Consider the following 24,714-nt stretch of genomic DNA (forward strand, 5'->3'; position numbering starts at 1 on the left):
TTACCACTATCCATTCATCTTTAGAATGCTGATTAATTATGTTTCAGAATGATTTCATTAAATATGCTAGTCCTATTCCCAAGCCTGTGTGAATCAGTCACTTGTGAAGAAACTTTCCATTTTTCTGTGAAGTATGGGTTAGGTTGCTGCATCAGCTCAGATAGGGTACCAGAAATTGTTTCTACCCGTCAAATGACGAAACACAAGTCTACAGTTACCTTCATTGCCTTTACATTGCACTTATTGCGCAAAGTATAAATGGTATTGCAGCTTTCGAAAAACTGATCCAAAATCAGCTATTTATTTTGCATCCGTATTTTGCTCATGGTGCACATCTTTCTACAGAAATAGCTATATCAATGTCAGCAGCAGAAGCAAAACTAAGGTAGATCATTCTTGTCGCAGATTTTTAGAAAACATTTGAATAAGAAGTGTATTGCAAGCAATCAGTGCAGGCTGAAATTATTTATTTGCTTCATGACTTACAAACAACAGGCGATGGAGGAATCAGATTTTGTGTATTCACATAAATACTTTGTACGTACAAAGTAACTATGCATGGCACAACATATAATACTCCTGAATTCATGTCGAAAGATTGTAACGCATACTGTTGAGTAATATCTCGTGTCTTTTTAACTCTAGAAGTCAACAATGCACCTATGAAATTTTTGTAGTTGGAACAAATGATATGAAGAAATCATATATACTAATTCAGATGAGTAGACAATTACATTTGCCTTTAACATAGTGCACAGCCCTCAGCACTGAGAACATGCTAGAGATATTGACACATCATAGCAAGATTCACATACTGTAACAAGTTTAGATATTTTGCTTTACAGCTCGATGTCCAGAGCTGGATTGCTATTATCTTGCAAAATTACCACTCACGTCAATTTTCAAGGAATAAAAAGCCGGATTATTTCAGCCCCATTATAGATATTTATTTTTTTTATTATCAAGCAAGAACGTCTATAAAAGGCCACTCATTGAAGAAGGCAAACAAAACACTAAATTCCACAATCACAATGCAAGGTCATGCAAACGCCTCGTGGGTTCTATCGCAGATGCAGGTAAATCACAAAGATAACCAGGAAACACTACGTAATCGCGTTTATTCGCTGGAACGCACTGCAGCCACTTGGCTGTAAAAACATCGTACACCACCGCACATTTCTAGTACACACCACGTAGGACACATGTACGCTGCAGATATATGTGTTTTTTTTCTGAGGAATGTTCGTGAGTCGCACGATAAACACAGAAGGCACGGGCGACAGGCGCGCAACCCGCGCACATTGAACACACCGGCACGAAAGCAAATGCGGACGACACCGGTGTAACCTGCGCTACACGAGTGATGAACCCTGGTAGATTTGATGCTTTCCGACTGAAACAGCTACAACACGCTCGGAAACATCGCACGCTGCACAAGCGTACACCTGATACCGTGTCAACAATTCCTGAGGCTACAGTTGATGTTGATGACAGCAGAAAGTTATTTAAAACGAAGTGACAACGCACGTAGCACGGGCAGGAGCTCATAACGCCATGAAAAAACTTCAATACAGCTGACTTGAAGTGCGGTTCTCGGAGGCCATGCTTTTGCTGGCTGCATACGGCAGAAGTTGTTCAAAATCGAAAATACGCCATAAAATTTTTTTCTACAGTAAAGTATAGCGTGCAATATAGACGCTTCAATGTTCGTTTTTTTTTGTCTCGCAACTATACGTAGTTGGGCGCAATACGGCACAAAATGAGTGGGTACTGGTTAATATTAAGGCATCACGGGGGCCACACAACCGCAAAGGTCTACAGATGACGCTCGCCCCATGCGATCGGTTGGTGGCGCAACCCACTACCCTGTTTCAAAGAAGACGCTCATAGCATTCATTCGTCTACTCTGCTCTCTATTTTGCAACTGCCGGTCGCCGGGCGGTTGCGCGAGCCGTTGTGGCGTGTTTGTCAAATCGTGTGGTTTTGTGTTTGGTGTAACGAAATGTGACTTAGTTCGCGAACACAGAAGTGCCAGAAGATAGCTTGTGTCTCTCTGAAACTCGCCATATGCGTGGCGTGCCAGGCAAATGGGGACCAACGATTTTCATGCCCTGGAGTGCGTTCTCTTTTGTGTCTGGTTGCGGGAAGTTCGCTGGACGTCGCAAAGAAATATTGTGTATTATTAGCGTGCCTCAGCTTGTCCACTACGTAACGGCGTGTAGACTGGGAGTCGACGCAGCACCGGCAACTTGGAGAGCGCTTTTCGACCGCGTCGTACCATTCAAAAGGTAAGTAATCGTGCTTGCTAACCACACGTGTATTGTGCGTGCACTCGTGTGTGCACAGAGTGCACGAGCGTAGAATAGAACCAATAGAACTGCCACGGCAACAGTGGAACCCGTGCTGATGCTTGCTGAGCGCTGGTTGTCAGAATTTAGCTAGGCAAGTTTATTGTCTTAATGCGAAATTGAAAATCATTATAAGCGTTTTCTTCCGTTGAGAAATATTACGTTCGGAAATAATCGTGTTCATCATGTGCGCCTGTGCGTGAGCTCCCGCTTTTCTGCTTAAGTTGCATAACAACGCTCATCTGCATTTTAACAGATTCTTACTGCAATGACGTTTCCTCGCGTATAAATGCTTCTACGTTGTAAATAATCTGTGCTTACGCGGTTCTGAATTTACGAGCAGTTTTGGAAAAAGAAAAACGTAAGCAGTCAAAGCTTGCAACAGGTGCAGATTACTAAATATTTTTAAGACAAGATGTGTTGACATAACTTATGCATAACTAAACATGACCCGAGACAGTTGCTTAAACTAAGTCATGAAAAAATTGAATTGGTATGTAAACAAAGATTCTTTGTAATGTGTTGCTGCTGTGTGTGTGTTAAAAATTTTACGGTGATGAAGGGGTCCCTCTGTTGCCACCCTTCATTAATGCAAACATTATTTTCGTGACTATTTTAGATGCTCCTTGCATGTGTTCACACTGTGACAGCGTTAATGTGCCACTGCTATAAATTAACTGCGAACTTTCCGAACTTATTTTGTAGTGGCGAGGCCGTAACCCACACCAGTGTCCACATAATGGAGGAGCCAGCAGAAATGCAGGGAAACCTTGAATGACTGCCATAGCGCAGTGTGTAATCTGATTGCTTGGTTCAGGTATGTATGATGTGTATGTGTTCCAAAGAGTAGGACCTCAGTATCATTCGTGAATAAGTTTATCAACATATTACTCAACACAGCTTACTAAGTAGGCTAAGTATTTTTGCAACTTGCTGCTTATTTGTGTTCATAGCTGTTATTGTTTTCTATATAAAACTAGATCTAACATGTCCTGATGTTAAGTATTTTTTCTTGCATCAATTGCTTGGCTGCAATTTAAATTTCATTTTTGTTTGGCAGAATAGTTCTTGCGGAAACCCGCAAGGTGGAGAGAAGTAATTAATAAAGGGAAAATCAGACATCCACCCATTCATTGCAATTCTCGCAAAGGAAACCCGTACAGGTTCCTCGAAAGAAAAGCCTCGAAGTTCAAGAAAAATTCGTCATGGTCCGGGACTCGAACCCGGGACCACTGCCTTTCCAGGGCAGCCACTCTACCATCTGAGCTAACCAGGCGGCTAGCAAATGGTAGGGTGAAGTCAAATTTGTCAACAGCTGACAAATTCTGTCTGATTTTCCCTTTATTATTTTTGAAAGAGCGTAGGTTTGGGCATGTTGGCATTCCATAACTTTTAGGTTTTTGGCGCACAGAAAGGGGTGAGAGACAGAGGTACGACGCGGACACAGCGCTAACTTCCAGCAATTGTTTTATTCTACGAAGCGGTACACATATATATAGGTAACAGACAACAGCGTACGCATGCGCATATGTACTGGTTTCTAATCAAATGAGACAGCAACGAGACATGTGTAATGGAAAGTTAAGATGATATCGAAGATGAAAAAGCGACCATGCATAGCCAAAAAATTTTGTGTAATTGCAAGATTAAAATGCCATCTCCGTCAAGCCACCCTCTGTGACGTTTAAAAAATCGAATTCTTTTTTTGAAAGATCGATTGAAGGCGTGCTAACACAGATTATTGAAGCGGCGAAGATCGCTAGTTTGGGGAACGCTCGTGTTAGCGCACCTTCAATCGATCTTTCAAAAAAAGAATTTGATTTTTTTAACGTGTCACAGAGGGTGGCTTGGTGGAGATGGCATTTTAATCTTGCAATTACAAAAATTTTTTGGCTATGCATGGTTGCTTTTTCATCTTCGATATAATCTTAACTTTCCATTACATGTCTCATTGCTGTCTCATTTGATTAGAAACCAGTGCATATGTGCATGCTTATGCTGTTGTCTGTTACCCATAAATATGTGTACCGCTTTGTAGAATAAAACAATTGCTGGAAGTTAGCGCTGTGTCCGTGTCGTACCTCTGTCTCTCGTCCCTTTTTGTGCGCTAAAAGCATAAAAGTTATTATTTTTGCTTAGTACACGGTGTATTTCTGACTTTTTTATTTTGGCTTTATTGTTTTGAAACTGTTTCCTATGCTGCAGCTTTTATTTCCATCTTCTTTTCTGTTTATTCTACACGCTTGTGCAGTTTCTGTGCACATAAGAATTCAAAGTGTAGTGGGACAACTACGTTGCATGTCTAAGCACATGGCGTGCTTACCATTGTTTAACATTCATATTTGCCATTATTTATCTCTTGTTCCCAGAATAACTGCCACTGGCAAATACACATTTGATGAGCCGGAACTTTTTGAAATGATACATGAAGGTCATTATTCACTGTGCTGCAGTTACTGCTGTAACATATGGGTAACAGCACAAACATGATCAGAAGAAGGGGGACACATACACACAGTGCTGGCTAATAACTGGTTTTATTGGCAAGGATAGCACACGTTATATATGCCAGTGAAGCAAAGGAAATGAAGGGGAAAACACGTCAAGGGTGATAGCGTGCTAACCACGCAAGCACAATACAGCCAACCAAGCGCAACAATATGCAAACAATTATTTTTCTTTGCCGTCTGAAGCCCCGGTAGCCACATGTAGAAGATCAAATTCAGCATCACAGAGAGCAAGGGAAGGAGTGCTAAAGCACCTGCTACCAAATTTTCTAATGTAGTAGGCTTCTAAACTGATGCGTGCAGTCGTGTCACTGCCCTTTCCTAGAATCGTCTCTTTCAACCAGGCCACCCATTCAGTATACTTGCTAACGTTCGCAACTAAATGTGCATATTTATCATCTAGTTTCTTTTTTTCACTTTTTGAGCGTGTTCCCTTAAACGGTCATTGACACAGCGACCAGTTTCGCCGACGTAAACCATCCCACATGACATGGGGATGCAATACACCACTCCAGTGGAACATTTTACTAACAGCGGTTGGTGGTTCTTCTGGCATCCACGTTTTCTGGCGTTACAGATATGTGGACACAACTTTCCCAGCTTAATTGGGGCAGAGCAACAAATTGACACGCCGTGCCTACTTGCCACCTTCTTAAGATTGTGGGAAAATTTATGGATGTAAGGGACCACCTCTGTCTTACGTGCCTTCCATTGATCCTCAGCCAGTGTACTTCCTGATCCTCACTTGAATTTTGGAAGTGGGATTTCAGAAACGGCAGTCAAGACCAAGACGGGGAACCTGCAGCCAAAGGCGGCTTGCCTGATTATTAAACGTGGGCTTAATCTGAGGTGGGCACGATTTTTGGAGAGCTGATGCCATACACAACACCGCTATACCTCTCTTAATTGTCTTGGAGTGTGCAGAGTCAAAGGGCAGCAACTTCTTAGCTCGTCGGTAGTAGCCCCAGCAAACATGTCCATCACAGAACATGATTTCTAGGTCTAAAAACTGTAAACTTGAAAGGTCCGGGAGTTCATGGGTGAAACGCAACCCATGTCTATGTTTGCTAAAAATGGAAAATATTTTGCCTAATGTAGAGGGTAGAGGGGTAGGGGAAGGTAGGCTGCTTTTTTAAAAGCACTAAAACATTCTCAACATACCTAAAAAATTTTAAAACTGGCATCCATTAAACATCTGTTCCAGTGCATTTTCCACCTTGGCCAGAAAAATGTCAGAAAGAATAGGGGCTACGCAAGAGCCTATGCAGATGCCATCGCGCTACAGAAATGACTACTCGTGAAATACAATAAATGTAATTAATTTAGGGAAAATGAGGTATCCACCAAATCATAGCAATTGCTACAAAGGAAACCCATGCGGGTTCCTTAAAGAAAAGCCTTGCAGTTGAAGAAAAATTTGTCCTAGTCCGGGACTAGAACCCAGGACCACTGCCGTTCCAGGGCAGCCACTCTACCAGCTAACCCGGTGGCTAGCAGGTAGTAGGGTAGCAGATGTCAATCGTAGCAATTAATTGCTACGATTGAGTGGATGTCTCATTTTCCCATAATTAATTACTTATCTCCACCTTGCGGGTTTCCGCAGAACTATTACCACAATAGAAGTAGAGTTCAAATGAAACTGCAATAATGATAGAAAGTTATGAACGGACAAACCGACAGTGTTCTGGAAGGATACGTCGCTATTATTTTCAATGCAGTCTTTGATACACGCTAGCAGTTGATTCTGCGGGACAGAATGAAACAAGTCCTGCACGTCTGCTGAAAAACCGAAACCAACATGATCATTTCCCTTTAAAATCTACTACTGCGACTGATTGCTTTAGAAGAAATGGGTCGTTCAAAGCTAGCGTCTTCAGCTTCTTAGCAAAAACTGGCTAACACACTTCTGCCACGATCCCTCTTCACTAACAGTAGTGCTAAATGGAACTTCGGGCTTATGTGTCTTGGCTGTGAAAAACCCCCTCAAACTGTTCCCTCTGCTGTTAGATATGTCCCTGGCAAAATTTTTGAGGTCTAATTGCTTACAAAACTCAACGAACTTGGTTTTTACTTGCACTTCACTTTTCTCTCCAGGGTCAGTTCTTATTAGCCGCTACCAAACCTTTTTCATTGTAAGTTCTCTTGGCCAAAATAATGAACCCACCCTGCTTGTCAGCTTGCATAAGCATCAGGTTGTTACTCTTAAAGAAAGAGATGTCATTCAACAATCTAGTACGGTACGAGTCCGGGGTTTTCGGAGCAAACTTTCGCAGGCAGTCAATACCTTCAAGAAGGCAGCTGTCCCGATTATCATCTTTTCCTGAGTGGCCACTTTTCGATTCATTGCAGTGATATCATGCACAGGAACATCAGCTTGGACCCCAAATTTGGATCCTTTCTGCAGATGTTGCATAATCTTCTCTGGTATATGGATGTCCCCCATGACGCTGACATTGCTTCCATCTTGCGTCATTTTCTTGTCTCCTGTACAACAGAGCAACATATTCAAGATGCACCTCCACCTGCACTCCATGAGCTGTGCCACTAGGCGCTTCAAAGACGCGAGCTTCTAAATCACAAGCCAGTCAGGATGGTCCTTAAATCACAGAAGGTGCAACCTGTCCTGAGCGACTTATTCTGCAAAGTCTTTTCACGTGCCCCCACGCTGGTTTCACAGGGCCGAAGAGGGCACTTACTTCGTTATGGACGAGTCATTTCCGGATGGAAAAGGCGAACTGTCTTGACTAGCATGTTGCATGGGCGATGTGACTGAGTAGAAGGTTGATGGTGGAAAAGGTGCCTTACAACCTTACAAGAGGAAGGAAAGACACTTCACCTTTTGCATCCGGAAAGGACTCGTCCCTAATGAAGTAAGTACCCTCTTCAGCCTTGTGAAACCAGTGTGGGGGCATGTGAAAAGATTTTGCGGAATAAGTCACTCAGAACTGTGACAACAAGTCCAACTTTTTCAGGACTGGTTCCATCTTCTGTGTTTTAAGGACCATCCTGATTGGCTTGCGATTAAGATGCTTGCATCTTGAATGAGTTGCTCCGGTGTTCAGGAGGAAAATGACGCAAGATGGAAGCAATGTCGTCATGGGGGACGTCCACATACCAGGGAAGATTATGCATCATCTTCAGAAAGGATCCAAATTTGGGGTCCAAGCTGATGTTCCTGCACATGATCTCACTGCATTAAATTGGAAAGTGGCCACTCAGGAAAAGATGATAATCGGGACCACCGCCTTCTCAAAGGTGTTGACTGCCTGCTAAAGCTTGCTCCAAAAACCCTGGACTCGCACCATAGTAGATTGTTGAATGACATATCTTTTTTTAAGAGCAACAACCTGATGCTTACGCAAGCTGACAAAGAGAGTGGGCTCATCGTATTACCCAAGTTAGAGAAATTTATTTACAGAAAGGCAGAGAGGTCGGCCTGAGCTATAACTTGCTCTGGCCTGCTACTCTACACTGGGGAAGAGGGACGGGGAGGGAAAGGGCTGATGAATGATGATGGTATAAGGAAGAGATGCGTATATACAAATTCAGAGTTGTGGCCTCTCTAAAGCCGTGCGTCCAGCCCAGTGGCTTGGAGAAAAGCTACAGCGGCTCTTGTTACCAGGGCTGCGCTGTTTGCATTAGGCCAAGGACCTAAAAGAAACTCGTCCGATAGCGGTCTCTCATGGATCTTTGCAATGGAAGAGACAAGTTGCTGTCGTTCTTGCGCGTAGGTGGGACACACACAAAATATATGTTCAAGCGTTTCTGGCACCTCACAGAATTCAGTTTGGGCTAGTATCACTGGCACCTATCATATGTCTATAACGGTTGGTGAATGCGACACCAAGGCGAATCCGGTGCACCATGCTCGTGTGGCTTCTTTTGAGCTTGTGAGGCATACGAAATTTCATTTCTTGGTCCCATTTGTGTAATCGCTTGTGTCGTCGATCTGGTTAGGTCCAGTGTTTCTAACGTAGAGTTGCGGTTTACGCGACGAAGTAGGACGTTTGTGTCTGCACGTGAGAACGGAATGCGTACTTTACAAGCATTATCTAAAGCAGTTTTCGCTTCAGCTTCTGCCTGTTCGCTCCCGATCAGGCCACAGTGTGAGGGTATCCACTGAAAGGTGACATTGTGGCCATATCTAGTTGCGTGGTCGAGCCGTTCTGTAATTTCTATAGCCATGGAATAATACGGGCCCCGTCTGAGGACACAGTCAATCGTTTGAAGAGCTGGCTTGCAATCGCAGAATATTGTCCATGCGTGAGGAGGCTCCTCGGAGAGAAATCGAAGTGCCTCCTGGATAGAAACAAGTTCTGAGGCAGGCAGTTGATGTTGAGCTATGGCCTAGTTTAAACCGCCGAGCAATGATCATATGTGGAATGACAAAGGCTGCAGTGGAGGCATATGGTGTGACAGAGCCATCGGTATACACGTGTGCAGTATCTCCCTACTTTGCAGAAATGTGCCACAGGGCAAGTTGCCTGAGGCCAATAGATGCAACGGATATGACTTTTTAGTAATTCCAGGTATCTGCAATGTAACGACAGGTTTAGGCAGAACCCACGGGGGTATTCTTGGAATACAGGCGGGAGAAAATCTCGATTGCAAAACGCGTTGATGGCGCGATATAGTCCTTGAAAAGCTGGAACCTGGGTGGGTGGCAGGGAGCGATGACAGAGGATGGTGCCTGTGTCGGGTCAACACGCGAAGGTACATTCGAAGAGGCTCGCAGAGCAAGTATACCCCAATATGACAAGTAAGAGCTTCCGCTATTGTTCCATTGGTTGACGTGCATCGTGGGAGGCCTAAACATGTGTGCAATGCTTGAGCTTGAATGCTCTCCAGCGCGCGCACACAGCTAAGTCTCATGCTTGAGAGCGCCGGAATGCTGTACCGTATATACCCTACGAATAGTGCTTGGTACAGTTGGAGTAACGACGACTCCGAGGGGCCCCATCTTGTTCCTGCAACGATGCGAAGGACGTGAACAAAACTCTTCAGCTTTGACTTCAGTGCGGCGACATGTCTTGACCAAGATAATCCCCGGTCTATGACTACACCAAGGAATCTGTGGTGTGTAACCGTAGGTATCGCTACTCCGTTAATGATTATCGGATACCTGGTGATTTGTTTTCGCGTGAATGTAATCACAGAACATTTTTCTGTTGAGAGTTGGAGGCCTTGACGCCGCAGATACTTAGCTGTGATTGTCACTGCACGTTGAAGCCTAGCACGCATTTGGGGACAGGTGGCTCCAGATGTCCATATGCATATGTCGTCCGTATATGCGCTAATCTTCACCGTGCTAGGAAGTTCGGATGCAAGGCCAATCAATGCAACATTGAAAAGAGTTGGACTGAGAACTCCTCCTTGTGGAACACCTCAATGTATATGGTACTGTCCGGTGTCACCATCACTTGTCGACATATACACCGTGCGGCCACTGAGGTAGCTAACAATCCATGCATATAGCCGGCCACCGACGTCTAAATCTTCCAGTGCATCAAGGATTGCATAATGGAGTACATTGTCGTATGCACCCTTAATATCCAGAAAAACAGCTCCAACTAACCGACGGCGACTTCTTTCTTGTTCAACAGTGGATACTAAGTCAATAACACCGTCAATGGAAGAACGGCCTCTTCTAAATCCATGCATAAAATCAGGAAAGCAATTATTTTTCTCTAGAAACCATTCCAGCCTTGACAAGACCATTCTTTCCATTACTTTGTCGGCGCAACTGGCTAAGGTGATCGGTCTGCAGGAGGAGAGCTCGTTAGGGTATTTCCCCGGTTTAAGCAGGCCTACAACGCAACTGCATTTCCAAGAATCTGGAACATTTCCTGTCTCCCACGTCATATTATAATAAGATAGAAGAAGACGTCATGATTCGATGCCAAGATGGGTCACGTCGGCAGCAGGACCAGACGGAATCCCATACGTTACCCAAGGGAATTTACAATGAAAAATGTTTGGTAGTGGCTAATAAGAACTGTGTCCCTGGAGAGAAAAGTGAAGTGCGAGGAAAAATTAAGTTCGTTGAGTTTTGTACCAATTATACCTTGGAAAGTTTGCCAGGGACATATCTAACAGCAGAGGGAACAGTTTGAGGGGGGTTTTCACAGCCAAGAGACATAAGCCCAAAGTTCCGTTTAGCACTATTGTTAGTGAACAGGGATCGTGGCAGAAGTGTTAGCCAATTTTTGCTAAAGAAGCTCAAGGCGCTAGCTTTAAACGACCCATCACTTTTAAAGAAATCAGTCGCAGTAGTACAGTTTTTAGAGCGAAATGATCATGTTGGTTTCGGTTTTTCGGAAGACGTGCAGGAGTTGTTTAATTCTGTTCCACAGAATCAACTGCTAGCATGTGTCAAAGAGTGCATAGAAGATAACGGCGACGTATCCTTCCAGAACACCGTTGGTTTGGCCGTTCATAATTTTCTATCTTTATTGCAGTTTTATTTGAACTCGACTTTTATTGTATTTGACAAGCAGCTGTTTTTGCAGTGCGATGGCATCTGCATAGGGTCTTGCGTAACCCCTAATCTTTGTGACATTTTTCAGGTAAAGGTGGACAACACACTGGAACAAGTGTTTAATGGGGGGCCAGTTTTAAAAATTTTTCGGCATGTTGACACTTATTTGGTGCTTTTATAAACAGTAGCCCACCTTCACCTACCCTCTACAGTAGGCAAAGTGTTATCTATATTTAGCAAACATAGACGTGAGTTGCCTTTCACCCTTGAGCTTCCGAACCTTTCAATTTTAGTTTTTATACGTAAAGATTACGTTCAGTGATGGACATGTTGGCTGGGCCTCCAACCCACGGGCTAAGGAATTGCTGCCCTTTCACTCGGCACATTCCAAGACAATTAAGAGAAGTATACAGGTGTTGCGTATGGAATAGGCTCTCCAAAAATCGTGCCCACATCAGATTAAGCTCAGTTTTCATAATCAGGTAAGCCGTCTTTTAGCTGCAGGGTTCCCCATCTCGGTCTTGACTGCCATTTCAGAAGTCCTCCTTGAAAAGTTCAAGTGTGGATGTGGAAGTGCAATGGTTGAGGATCAACTGAAGGCACCTAAGACAGAGGTGGTCCCTTACATCCACAAACTTTCCCACAATCTTAAGGTGGCAAGTAGGCACGGTGTGCCAATTTGTTTCTATGCCCGAAATGAGCTGGGAAAGTTGTGTCAACGTATATGTAATTCCAGAAAATGTGGATGCCAGAAGAAGCACCAACCGCCGTTAGCAAAATGTTCCACTGGAGTGGTGTATTGCATCCCCATGTCATGTGGGATGTTTTCTGTCCGTGAAATTGCTCGCTGTATCAATGACCGTTCAGGGGAACACCCTCAAAAACTGAAAAAAAAAAAAACACTAGATGAGAAATATGCACATTTAGTTGCGCACGTTAGCAAGTATACGGATTGTGTGGCCCAGTTGAAAGTCACGACGATTCTAGGAAAGAGCAGTGACAAGACTGCGCACATCAGTTTAAAAACCTTCCACATTAGAAAATTCGGTAGCAACTGTTTAGCACCCCTCACTTTGCTCTCTTTGATGCTGAATCTGATCTTCTGGGTGCGGCTATCGGGGCTTCAGATTGCAAAGGAAAAGAAAAATAATTGTTTGCGCTTTGTTGTGTTTGGTTGGCTTCATTGCGCTTGTGAACTTGGCACGCTGTCACCCTTGACATGATTTTCCCTTTCATTTCCCTTGCTTCACTCTGGCATATACAGGGTGTCCCACATAACGTGAGCCAAGAATTTAAAAATGAAAGGCACGTGTGAAGGGAATTGAACGAAACCCATACTATTCGCAATAGCCTATAGTAACTCAGACAATTTTTTGTTTTCCCCATAACTTGCTAATTAAATAAGTTTAATTGCAGAACTTTTAGTTATTGGCTGAGGACCCCAAGTGTGGTACGCAGATTTGTAGAGCACCTTCAGAAACCACCGATAGAGTTCTTTCCTTTACTAAATGTCTCATGTAGTCCGTTTTTCCTGGTTGCAAAGAAAGCCCATGAAATATGATGAAGGCCACGTGATGGAACATAGTGGTATTGTGCTGCTCTCAAGCGTGCGTTCGGTGAACAAGGTTGGCTGCATCGTGACTGGTGACGAGAAAGTGGCAGGGCATTCTTTCTCATTGGCACCGCTCCGCCTGCAGCATGCATTTTCGCCATCATCCGACGGGAGCCGACCTTGTTCACCGAAGGCACGCTTGAGAGGAGCACAATACCACTGCGCAAGCACTCTGTCACGTGCCTTGTTTCATATTTCGCGGACTTTCTTTGCAACTCAGAAGAAATGACTATGTGAGACGTATCGTAAAGCAAACAACTCGATCGGTGGTTTCTGAAGGGGCTCTACAAATCTGTGTGCCATACTTGGGGTCCTCAGCCAATAATTAGAGTTGGGTAATTAAATTTAATTAATTGGCAAGTTATGGGGAAAACAAAGGATTGTAGGAGTTACTATAGGCTATTGCGAATAGTATGCATTTGGTTCAGTTCGCTTCCAACGTGCCTTTCATTTTTAAAAAAAATTCTTGGCTCAAGTTATGTGAGACACCCTACAAGGTGTGCTATCCTTGCCAATAAAATCAGTTGTTAGTCAGCACTGTGTGTACGTGTCTGCCTTCTTGTGGTCTGTTTGTGCTGTTACCCATATGTTTCGAGATGAACCAACTCTCCCAAAAGGAAGTATTGATGACGTTACTGCTGTACTGAGGTGTTTTCTAGTAAGCTTGATTTTTTTCTCTCCCATAAAAAAAAATTTGGCAAGCTATGCCCATTCATGCAAATAGGCATTGTAGCAGTTAAGAGTCTATGTCCAGTTAAATTATTTTTCACTTTAAGTAAACACAGTATAGATCACATAGTTAGCTGATAGATCCGTGTATTGATGCTCAATCATTAAAGAACACTATTTCATACATAGTGCTAAATTGTCTGGTTGCATTTGCTCGTTGTTGCTCATCAAATGAATTTAATTTCAACTGCACCACATAGAACATTCCGATTGGCACTTCTGTAATTTTAATAGTGATAATCAACCAACAAGCCCTAATTCAACAGCTGTCATGAATAATTTCTAATACTTTGGGTCCCTTTTCATGTGTTCTGTTTCACACTATGTATTTGGTCAGCGCAGTGGGCATTTTTATATTCAATCTGCTTGGTGCTGTTGAGGTCAGAATATCTTCAACCAGCAAGTCTAAATTATAATGCTATCAATAAAACTTCGATTACTGGGCAGATGAAAGCATTTTATCTCATTCTAAAAGTATCTTTGTTGTAACCACCAGTGTCTAGAGCAAGCATCATATGCACAGCAACTCATAATAAGTTTTTAAGTTGGATGGGCGAGTACCTATAGCTAAGTATACCTGTGCATATACTTTCTACATATTAGCTAGTATTTTAGCCACACGAAACAGCCTATGTTGTGTTTGCTGAAGTCAAATTTATGGTTGATGCACCTGCTTTTTTTTGTTGTGCACTTACACTTCTGTGGTCTCTTAAGCACTGTAGTCGTGTGACAGCTGAAGTATTGCAGTAGTGTCGAAGTTAGCGTGCTACACTATGCCGACACATACCTATCACCGTATTCGTGCATTTTCCGAGAACCAGCTGTGTTCACTAGGTGAAATTTGTAGTGTCCTTATGAGTTTGCCATTCAATTCATGTAACTTTTCAGGACAGAATTTGCACAGGGAGGGAAGGGAGACCATACAACATGACTGGTGCTATGCATCAGATTTAGATTGTTCATCTGTTTTTTTCACCTCTGGTAACGGAATGGCCAACAATAACAGTAAGGAATATCACTTAAATACTGGGACGTGTCAGTCCGCTCTCATTATGATTGTGTGGAAAAGAGGAACACTCTCTAAATGACACAGAATAGCAATCACTCTGTGCTTTCTAATTCTATTTGTTTGCAACATTTGCCCTCATTCTAAAAGAACGTTTGTGCAGTACAAGTGCACATGCAGTGTAAATATTTTCTGTATTCCTTCCCATAAAATAAACATTTAAACATTGAATTGGTAGCTTTTGTGCGCTGTGGTCTCTCTTCTGTCCCTTGTGTTGTATGCAAAAGTTAAACATGAACATGCACCAACTTTCTCAGTTACTCGTCAGTCAGTGTTGATAAACTCACAATGTTTCCAGCCAGAACATTCTTACCATTTATGTCACATCCAGTCAGTATAGTACTACTCTGGCTTTTCATAAAGCATGCTAATATGTACTTCTGCATTTATAGTTTATGTAATGATAGCCTAACAGCACAAGCCAAAAGTTGTAGAGATACAAGCCGTCTAATTGCTCAGAGGGTGATCAGAGGCGGGTACTAAGAGAGCTCTTCTGATTGGCTGGTACAACCTGTACCACACAGTAACTTTCTCTTGAGCGACTTGGTCATTGCTAAATGCCATGCTGTTGTAGTGCAACAAACTGCAAAAAGAAAGATACAAAAGGACAGAAAGAAGGGAAAGAAAATGGCACTACACTTACAACTGTTTATTAGGCACAAAACTTGCTACATATATATTGCGCACACTCTTGACATCAGGGGCAGCAAAAAGAGCAAGTGACAGATCATTTTGTTTGTGTGAAACCCAACAATTTCATTTCCACATCATATAAAAACATATGTTTGACTAACACATGCTTGACCACTGATCTGAATGTGATATGCCTCTAGTAGTTCCCGCGCGGTTTTATCTCTACTCATACCTGGGATTCTCACCTCAGAAAAACGTGGCTTACAGGAGCACGATTTGCAATGTGCAGAGAGATGGGTGTTCATATCCTTTTTTAAATTGTTTTTGTTCCCTCATTCGGTCATTCACACAATGGCCAATCTGCCCGACATAGGTTTTCCCATAACTTAACGGTGTCTGGTAAATCACGTGGACTGCTTTTCCACATAGCTTTTTTGTCTAGTTTCAAGCATCGTGTCCAGCAGCTTTTAAATGCCAGATTTCCTCATTCGGTCATCACCTAGTGGCAGAAACCTCGCTGCAGCAACTCAAATGTTACAATAATCCGAAGGGGAGTGAGGGAAGTAAGCACGATTCCCAAAGAAAGGCTCAAGTGGCTCCTTATTACCACAGGGTGAGCCACAGCCTCAAGGCAGCGAACAGGTATGAGGTACCTGTTGTTTTCTTCCTCGAACACGCTGTCTTGCCTATGTCCCCGAATCATAGAATGTGCAGTGCAAATGTACGAAGTCAAACATGCAAAGTGCTACGTGGAAAAGTGTTCCACTGCTGTGGTTTACCAGATACATGTACCGCTAAGTTACAGGAAAACCTACATCGGGCAGACTGGCCGTTGTGTGAACGACTGAATGAGGGAACATGCAAACAATTTAAAAGCGCATATGAATGCCCATTTTTCTGTGTATTGTATACCGTGCTGCTGTACTGTAAGCCAAGTTGTTCTGTGGTGAGAATCCTAGGTAAGAGTAGCGATAAAACTGCGCAGGAACTGCTAGAGGCATGTCACATTCGTATAACTGGTCAAGCGTGTGTTAGTCAAACATCTGTTTTGTTATATGATGCAAAAAGAAATTGTTGGGTTTGACGAAAACAAGATGATCTGACACTTGCTCTTTTCTTCCCCTGATGTCGAGAGTGTGCGCGGTATATATGTAGCAAGTTTTGTGTCTAATAAACAGTTGAGTGTGGCGCCGTCCTTCCCTTTTTTCTGTCCATTAGAACCTTTCTTTTTCCAGTTTTTCGTGCTACACCATGCCGTACAACCTGTACCACTTTCTACGCTTCACAAAGCTGAAAGTCAACTTGGGCTCACTGAAAGTCGTTGTGTATTGCTTGTGTAGTCTCTTTAAAGATTACTTTCAAACAGAGGTAAGCCATATAATTTTGTGTGGAGCCCCTACACTAATGCCACTGGACATACTTCTTTTTGCTGCCAGCAGTTAGTGACATAAAACCAATGGCTGATTGCACAAACAATAAAGATGCATAAAAAATGCTTGATGTCAGATTTCTCAGGTTCCTGTAAACAAAGCAAATTAGCTGCTTTAATGAGAAAGTTTGGCAGACTGGGTGGGAATAGAACCTGGGGTGTGAAACAAGGACACTTCTGTGATGCCACAATATCCATGTGCTTTTGGAAGTAACCGTTGCAGATGTAAACGCTACTGAGGGTGAGCTTTGTGTTGTGCCAATAACTAGGTCTTTAAAAATCGGTTGTCAGTCCCTTTAAGGTGTGCCTACTGTGTGTCATATCGTGCACGTCACATTGCAGCCATCTGGTTCACTAAAGATGCTTTCACGTTCCCACACCTAAGCAGTCTTAACGTGTCTCTGCCCTTTTATTGCAGGTGCACCTAGCAAATGTATACATTGACGAGGAGTGGCACCTGCTCTAGTGCCATGGCTAGGACTCCCTGTTCTGCAAAGAACTGGCGAAACTGGTGTGCGGAGTTCTGGCACTCAGGATAGGAGCATCACAGGGGCTCTTTGGTGGTGCTTCCTGAACGACCGCAATTTCATTGAGAAGCCGGCATTCAGCCTCCATAAATTGGAAGCTGTGGACAGTATCATCGACATTGTTTCAAATTTGTTTGTGTAATGTTTGTAACAATACATGTATTACAGCGAAATGATTAATTTTCCAGATGCACTTGATGCATATCTTTCGAGATGTGGTGCCCCTGAGGAGGAGAAATCGCGGTGCTCAAAATGGACCGTAGCCTAGCAGACATGCTGAGAGAAATTAAGTAAGCGTGTAATTGCAAACATGTGTACATGCAGTAAACCTCATTAATTTGAACTCGTGGGGGCCATGCGAAATGTCAGGACTAAGCAAGCGCAACCAAAATGGTTTAAAATATATATTTATGTTTCGGCTTCCCACGGGAGCCTTGTTCACAATGAAACCAGCAGCAGAGTAGGTAACGTTCTTATCTGCAGCTCAAAACATGATTAAGGTACTTGGCATACATGGACATGGATGATTAGAGATTCAAGATAAAGACGCGTAAAATGATTTCATTCCTTAACAATCAAGCGATATTTTTCCTAGCTAATTGTGACGTAGTTGCGCAGTGCTTGGCCAGGGCATTCGATGCAAAGTATCGTTTCTGGACATCATTCCTGTGCTGTTTAAGTCTTTTTTTGGAGTTGCCGGTTTCTCCGATGTAGACGTACCGACAGTTCGCACACCGAAGGACCTACACTACGCCTGGGAACTTGCCCTTTTCCGAACGGTCTTTCACATGCATGAGCTCATGTTTACGTTTTGGAACGTGCACAGCCTGCACATCATATGACCACAACGCATGCAAGGGTCTCGCTTATGCAGGGGACCTATGGTATTGAAGCCCATTTTTCGGGGGGTCCAGGGAGGGTGGGTACTGCGCAAGCCAGCTGACACCCTACTGTGTCAATGGAGTACTCAGGGTATCCACAAGCCATCAATTCCCACTGCACAAGTGAATTGTCTGCCATGTGGTCTTCTACTGTTGTGCACACATTTTTCACCCAACGAAGGAGAGAGCAGACAACAGACCTCTTTTGCAAAGCAGGGTGCACCAATGTGTAGTTGAGGTAGCGCCCCGTGTGAGTTAGCTTCCTAAACACCTCGAATAACAGGTTTGGCCCTTTATGCTGCACGAGGCTGTCCAAAAATGACAGTTGGCCTTCAGATTCCACTTCTATGGTGAACTTAATTGCTGCTTGCATTACTGTTTAAGTGAGCCGTGAGGAGGTGAATATTCTGTTGTTGCAAAACTCTGAAACAGTCGACATATCTGAAAAAGACCTTAGGTGTCGATGTAAACGAGCTAACCTTGAGTTAAACCTCGACCTCTTTACGGCTCACTTAAACAATTGCAAGCAAAATTAGGTTCACCATAGAAGTGGAATGTGAAGGTCAACTGTCATTCTTGGACTCCCTTGTGCCACGCGAAGGGCCAAACCTGTTATTTGAGGTGTTTAGGAAGCTAACTGACACGGGGCGCTACCTCAACTACACATTGGTGCACCCTGCTTCGCAGAAGAGGTCTGTTGTCTGCTCTCTCCTTCGTTGGGTGAAAAATGTGTGCACAACAGCAGAAGACCACATGGCAGACAATTCACTTGTGTGGTGGGAATTGATGGCTTGGGGATACCCTGAGTACTTCATTGACTCAGTAGGGTGCCAGCTGGCTCACGCAGTACCCACCCACCCTGGACCCCCCCAAAAAACGGGCTTCAATACCGTACATCCGTGGCATAAGCGAGACCCTTGCTCATGTGGAAGAGCATGGGAGGAAGAACAAATCCTGACAGGCTTGCCAACTGTCACGAATTTCAGCGCTTCAGGAATGGACAGAGACGCAATGCAAATATGTTAAATATTTTTCCCAAGACACAATGTAACCCAAAACAAATGACCAGCAAAGTAAGTGTGCACAAAATATACCCTGTACACAAAAGAGATTAACAAAACTAGGTATATACATAATCAAAACAAATGAGAAATTAGCTGTATAATGTTTATAGTCTGACTGGCCAAGTGACAGTCCCCAAGAATTGAATGTTCTGACTGTCAGAGTAGCAGTGAACGTCGGCAAGGCGTGGTGCAAGATGTCAGCCTGCGTAGTTGCAACATGACGTAGACATAGACCTTCGTTGTGAGTGACGAGGTTGTCGCCCCCTTACGAGACTTGCATTGCACAGGACGCAGTCTGGACTAGTCAGGCATTGTGTGGCCGACGTGGTCAGGTGATTGTGGCACTGGACAAGGCCGGTTATGGCAGTGTGGCGTTGGGTTGGGGTTGCAGAGCATAGTCATGGCGATGTAGTCAGGTCTTGGAAGCTGTTGTTGGCCAACTCTTGGATGTCCTCTCGTCTGTCCGTGGTCCCAAGCTACTACTTCCCATCTCCAAACACAGCTAGAGATGCAACTGCCTTGCTTCTCATCCATGTCAGCAATGCGCGCTCCTTGGTTTTCCTCCCCTTTTCCTTCAATTTTTCTCTGACACTTCACATGCTTCCTCACCTCATGTATCCATTCTCCATTTCACTGACCAATGTCGTCTGCTCCACATTATCGCACATGCTCTGCCGGTGACTCGTGACAGTGTGAAAAGGGAAAGCATGGCAGCAAACGTATCCACTTGTCAGTCAGCACTGTGTTTGTCTTTTGTTTTATCTCATCTGTTGGTACTGTTCCTTGCCAAGGTGGCCAAGGTATGTATTCAACATATGAAAAGAGTGCAGTGCAAACCGGAAAAGAGATGGTACCCTAGCTTGAATGGAAGCATACTTCGTTGACTTCAGTTGCACAAATGGCCAGGAGTGTACACCTTGAGACACTAGTTTATGGCATTGTAGGTCTTGAAGGCCATGGAATTGGCTAACATGGCTAACACTTTTCTGCATGCTTCACTTGATTATCGTAAGCCACAAGTGTTCTCAGCATTATGTTCAAATGCCTTATGCCATTTTAATGTGATGTTTAACATGCCTCCCTTCTCTGCTACTAGTGCACTTTTTATTTCGTTGCTTATATGTACCTTTTATTTACTTATTAGTTATGTGTAATATCTGCAGTGTCATTGTCTTACAGCGACACTGTTACAAGGTGTTTCACAATGGTTACAGTCTATATTCTTTTTTTAATTATGTGCAATATATGCAGTGCCATTGAGGCATCCAACATCTTAAGTGATGCTGTTAAGAAAAGTTACAATGTGGATGCAGCCACATTAAATGTAAATGCAACGCTGGTTCGGAGCCTTGAACTTGTTTTGAGACATAATTATCAACAATTATAAAATAAAAGTTGCCTGCATATACCTTCTTTGAATACATAGCTTATTTTCACGGTTTCTGAATAAGTAATTCATAATTTTTGTTTCTCGCATTTTATTATACTGGCTTTGTGTTAAAAGTCGGCAAGGACCTTGTACGGCTGCTGCCATAAAAGCAGATGCCAAGCTGCTGCTAGCCTGCATGCAGGCTATCACTAATACAACCAGCCTTGACCATGCTCGAGCGCAGCAGCACTTGCTGTGTGCAAGCAAGGCTGTGAGCCAGCAATCAGATCCCTTATTCCTCTGAAGGGTGTGAGAAATCTCTTATAACAGTGTTGTCAGATTGGCACAGTAAAACTTCATTTGGGCCTAGTTGGTACATAATTCTGAACTTAACGTTACAGCGCAGACACCTAAGACGAACCACAAAAAGCGCCAGTGTGTGTCGTGTCTTTTTGTGGTTCGTCTTAGGTGTTTGCGCTGTAATGTTAAGTTCAGATTGGCACACTTCTCTAAAAGATTTTTTTTTTAACTTTTTATCCTTCCCAAGATGTTACGGAATGAAGCTTCCAAAAGTTGTCATCTCAACTAGGCCACATGTTCTTTTATGATGCGGTCTTCAGCACTGCCTGTTTTTTGCCTTTAATCGTCAGAAGTGAGCCCATGGTGGTTCTAAGGCTCTGTAAGCCTTCTTGCACCAGCAGCATTGTCCAGGTGGAATATCAGTAAGGAAGTTTGGATGATGGCCATCAGAAGCCCACTTGTCATTATTCTGCCACTTTTGTTGCTTTCCTTGAGACTGCTTTTTCTTTCAATGTTATTGTGTTAAGAAATTTAAGCATGACGTATGTTTGGAGCTAAGGGCATGATCCACCAGCTTCAAAGTTCCTAGAGTCAGTCTGCGCAAGGAATTGTGAGGTGGTGCTGCTATTAAAAGCATGCACTTTCACCCGCTCTTAAAATCGGGGTACAATACAATGAACATTTTACCATCCCTTACGACTCTCTCTTAGCCACTATGTTTGCCTTTCGGTAATATGGGGGAAAAAAGCAAAGCTGAACTCTGCTTTATTTAGTCCACTCTGCCAGCTTGTCACAGTAAAAATGGCTCTGTTAGTGCCTACCAGAACTTTCATTTTCCTAATCATTTAATTTTGAAGTGCAATAAGTGTTTTGGCGTCTTCTCAACTTTTTGCTGCTTTAACTCTTGCACATGTCAATATTAATGAGAAATGATGTCCTCTTTACCTTTTGTAGTACCACAGTCTAGATTTGTCAGAGAATGCACTGTTATAGCTACGTTATTTCTACAATAACTATTGCACCTTGTTCAGGCACTTGTGGCTGATTTCCATGTATTTTTTATGTACTTCATAAGGTCTGTGCTTAAACCTGCAGCTGGATGAGTTGCTTTCTATTCTTACTGTTTGGTTTGTGCAGATAACACATGGGCAAGAAAGAATCAAAAACCAGTTAAGAGATTGTGCTTGCGTCGTCCATTTCTTCCTTGCCTCTGCTTATGCAATAAATTTATTTTCTACAAAGCACTACTTTGCTTACTTTTGTTTGCATCTTCTAGCTTGCAAACCAATATATTGTGTATTTCTCAGTGTGGAAACTCAATATTGAAAATTCTTAAATTGGCATACTAGCCGAGTCATGTGAACAGATACTCTCATATGTTCCTGTAAAACCTCCATGATCATTGTAAAGAAATACTATGGTACTTTGAAAAGCCTCCCTCGAATGTAAAAAAGTATTCCCATAGCTTCCTGCAAAAGCTCCGTGATGGATGTAAACACATGCTCCCATAATTCCCTGCATAAGCTCCTTGATGGAGGTAAACATATACTCCCATAGTTCCCTGCAAAAGCTCCGCGATGGAGGTAAACACGTGCTCCCATAGTTCCCTGCGAAAGCTCTTTGATGGAGGTAAACATATACTCCCATAGTTCCCTACAAAAGCTCCGCGATGGAGGTAAACATATACTCCCATAGTTGCCCGCAGAAGCTCCGCGATGGAAGTAAACATATACTCCCATAAGTACCTCCACAACCTCCGCGATGGAGGTAAACATATACTCCCATAGTTGCCCGCAGAAGCTCCGCGATGGAAGTAAACATATACTCCCATAAGTACCTCCACAACCTCCGCGATGGAGGTAAACATATACTCCCATAGTTGCCCGCAGAAGCTCCGCGATGGAAGTAAACATATACTCCCATAAGTACCTCCACAACCTCCGCGATGGAGGTAAACATATACTCCCATAAGTACCTCCACAACCTCCGTTCAGCAGCGGAGTAAATCTTTTACTCCGCCTACCCGGAGTATATTTACCTCCCATCAGGGAATGCGCTAGAGGACAAGCCATTTACTCCCATCTCGGATCATTTTTGCTAACAGTGTACAAGAGGAGTGGGAGCGCCTACGGGTAAAGGACTTTGCGACCCATCTCTTCGACAGTCTTCCTCGAAGAATGGAAGCCGTTGTGGCCGCTGGAGGTGACTTTACTAAGTACTAAACATGAAATAGCGTTCAAATTTGCTCGCTGAAACCATCGTACCTTCACCTCGGCAAGGTCTCGTCGAAGTTTAAGAAGCACGATGCTTATCTTTTGCAGATTCCTGCAATCGCCTGCAATAAACATATTTTTATTTCTCGTTGGTATTTCCTTCATTTACTTTCTAATTACACTCCTAAAACGGTTGCACCCTTTGGGGTGTATATTTGTCCCACAACAATAATAGTCATCTGGCTGGCTTGCGTTTCCTTTCCTGAAAACTCGGCGCTCGCTACTTTCCTGTCGAGAATGCTGCGTCACACTGATAACCCGCATGCCGTTCGTGACTGGGAAGTACCGGGCTCGCAGCGTCAAAGGAAGGAAACGCGGGCAAGACAGATGATTATTGTTGTGGGACAAGATAAACCCCAAAGGGCGTAAATGTTTCTAAGAGTGTATGATAATTTGGGCCCATACTCACTTCGGCGCACCTTTGTTTCCAGGCAGACTTATAATGCGCATGGCATCGCTGTCTCGGCAACCTTACACGCGAGTTTATTTTAATGCTCGTGATCATAACCAGTCAGATTCAATATTTGAATTGCGTCTAGACGCCGATAACGCTGCGACGCTGTGGTAAAAGCGAAGCGCTGCAGGTTTGGGAGTGAAACCATGTCAAACGGCAAAACGCGCTCGGCAAGCCGGCCGCCGTCGCGGCTGCCAGCGATACCACGCAGCGCAAGTTTGCCGACCGAAAGAACGAATGTGGCGCGCAAGCTGCAAACAGCGCGGGCGAATCTACCTTGCGATGACGGTGCAAACTGCACAACGCACACCGCTGTTCGCGCCGACAGCGCTTGTTGTTTCAGCGATCTGTGCGATAAGACTCGCCGTAAACTGCAATATTCTAGCTTCAATTTATTTTTCATTTTCTCCCTTTCATGTAAGAACCAGAACAGAAGCGACATTATCTCACTAGAGGGGGATCGTGCAGTGCGGCCAAACCGAATGTGCGCGCCTGTCAATGGTGATGACTGGATGGCGCGCACTATATCTTCACTTATGCTTGGTCCACGTGCTCCGCTGTTCAACTTTCATTTGACGCTGATAGTACACGACATCGTAGCGCCAAATTTTCTTCGTGAAGGATCCACTTTAGCTGCACGCTTACCATTCCATTAAACGCCGTTCAATTCCCTACCAGACACCGCAAGGCTAAGACAGCGGAAGCGGGCCAATCGCCAACACCGAACCGCCCTCATGATCCGGTTATCTAGGTTCACTGCGTCAGCACGGCTTCACCGAAACCATCTGCCCTTATCCGTGCTCATCGCCTCGGGTCACTCGCCGCGTTGACTTGGCGGTTATGGTGTTGCGATGCTATGCACGCGATCACAGGATCAAATCCCAGCCGCGACGGCCGCATTTCAATAGGACGGATACCAAAAACGCCGATTTCCAGTGCGTTGGCGGCACGTTAAAGATCCCCTGAAGGTAAGAATTAATCCTGAGTCCTCATAAGCAAATTGTGGTTTCGGCATGTAAAATTCAAAAATTCATTTCAGTTCGC

At 43.7% G+C, this 24,714-nt stretch overlaps 1 protein-coding gene, 1 long non-coding RNA gene and 1 other non-coding gene across 4 annotated transcripts in view; 1 reads left to right on the forward strand and 2 right to left on the reverse strand.

The window, feature by feature from the left end:
- LOC126540508 ((3R)-3-hydroxyacyl-CoA dehydrogenase-like) overlaps positions 1-24,714 on the reverse strand; it is a 43,600-nt gene that overhangs the window by 13,155 nt on the left and 5,731 nt on the right. The gene's annotated exons all lie outside the window — the stretch shown is intronic.
- LOC129387261 (uncharacterized) lies at positions 1,951-18,413 on the forward strand. 2 transcript variants are annotated; one of them, XR_008614517.2, is made up of 3 exons: positions 1,951-2,288; positions 3,054-3,165; positions 17,221-18,413. It is a non-coding gene; the product is annotated as an uncharacterized lncRNA (long non-coding RNA). The 2 variants fall into 2 exon arrangements; XR_008614518.2 differs by lacking the exon at positions 17,221-18,413 and adding an exon at positions 7,205-7,739.
- On the reverse strand, positions 3,550-3,624 carry TRNAS-GGA (transfer RNA serine (anticodon GGA)). Its single transcript has one exon. It is a non-coding gene; the product is annotated as a tRNA-Ser (tRNA).

Source organism: Dermacentor andersoni, chromosome 2 (assembly GCF_023375885.2).
Source record: "Dermacentor andersoni chromosome 2, qqDerAnde1_hic_scaffold, whole genome shotgun sequence".
NCBI lineage: Eukaryota > Metazoa > Arthropoda > Arachnida > Ixodida > Ixodidae > Dermacentor > Dermacentor andersoni.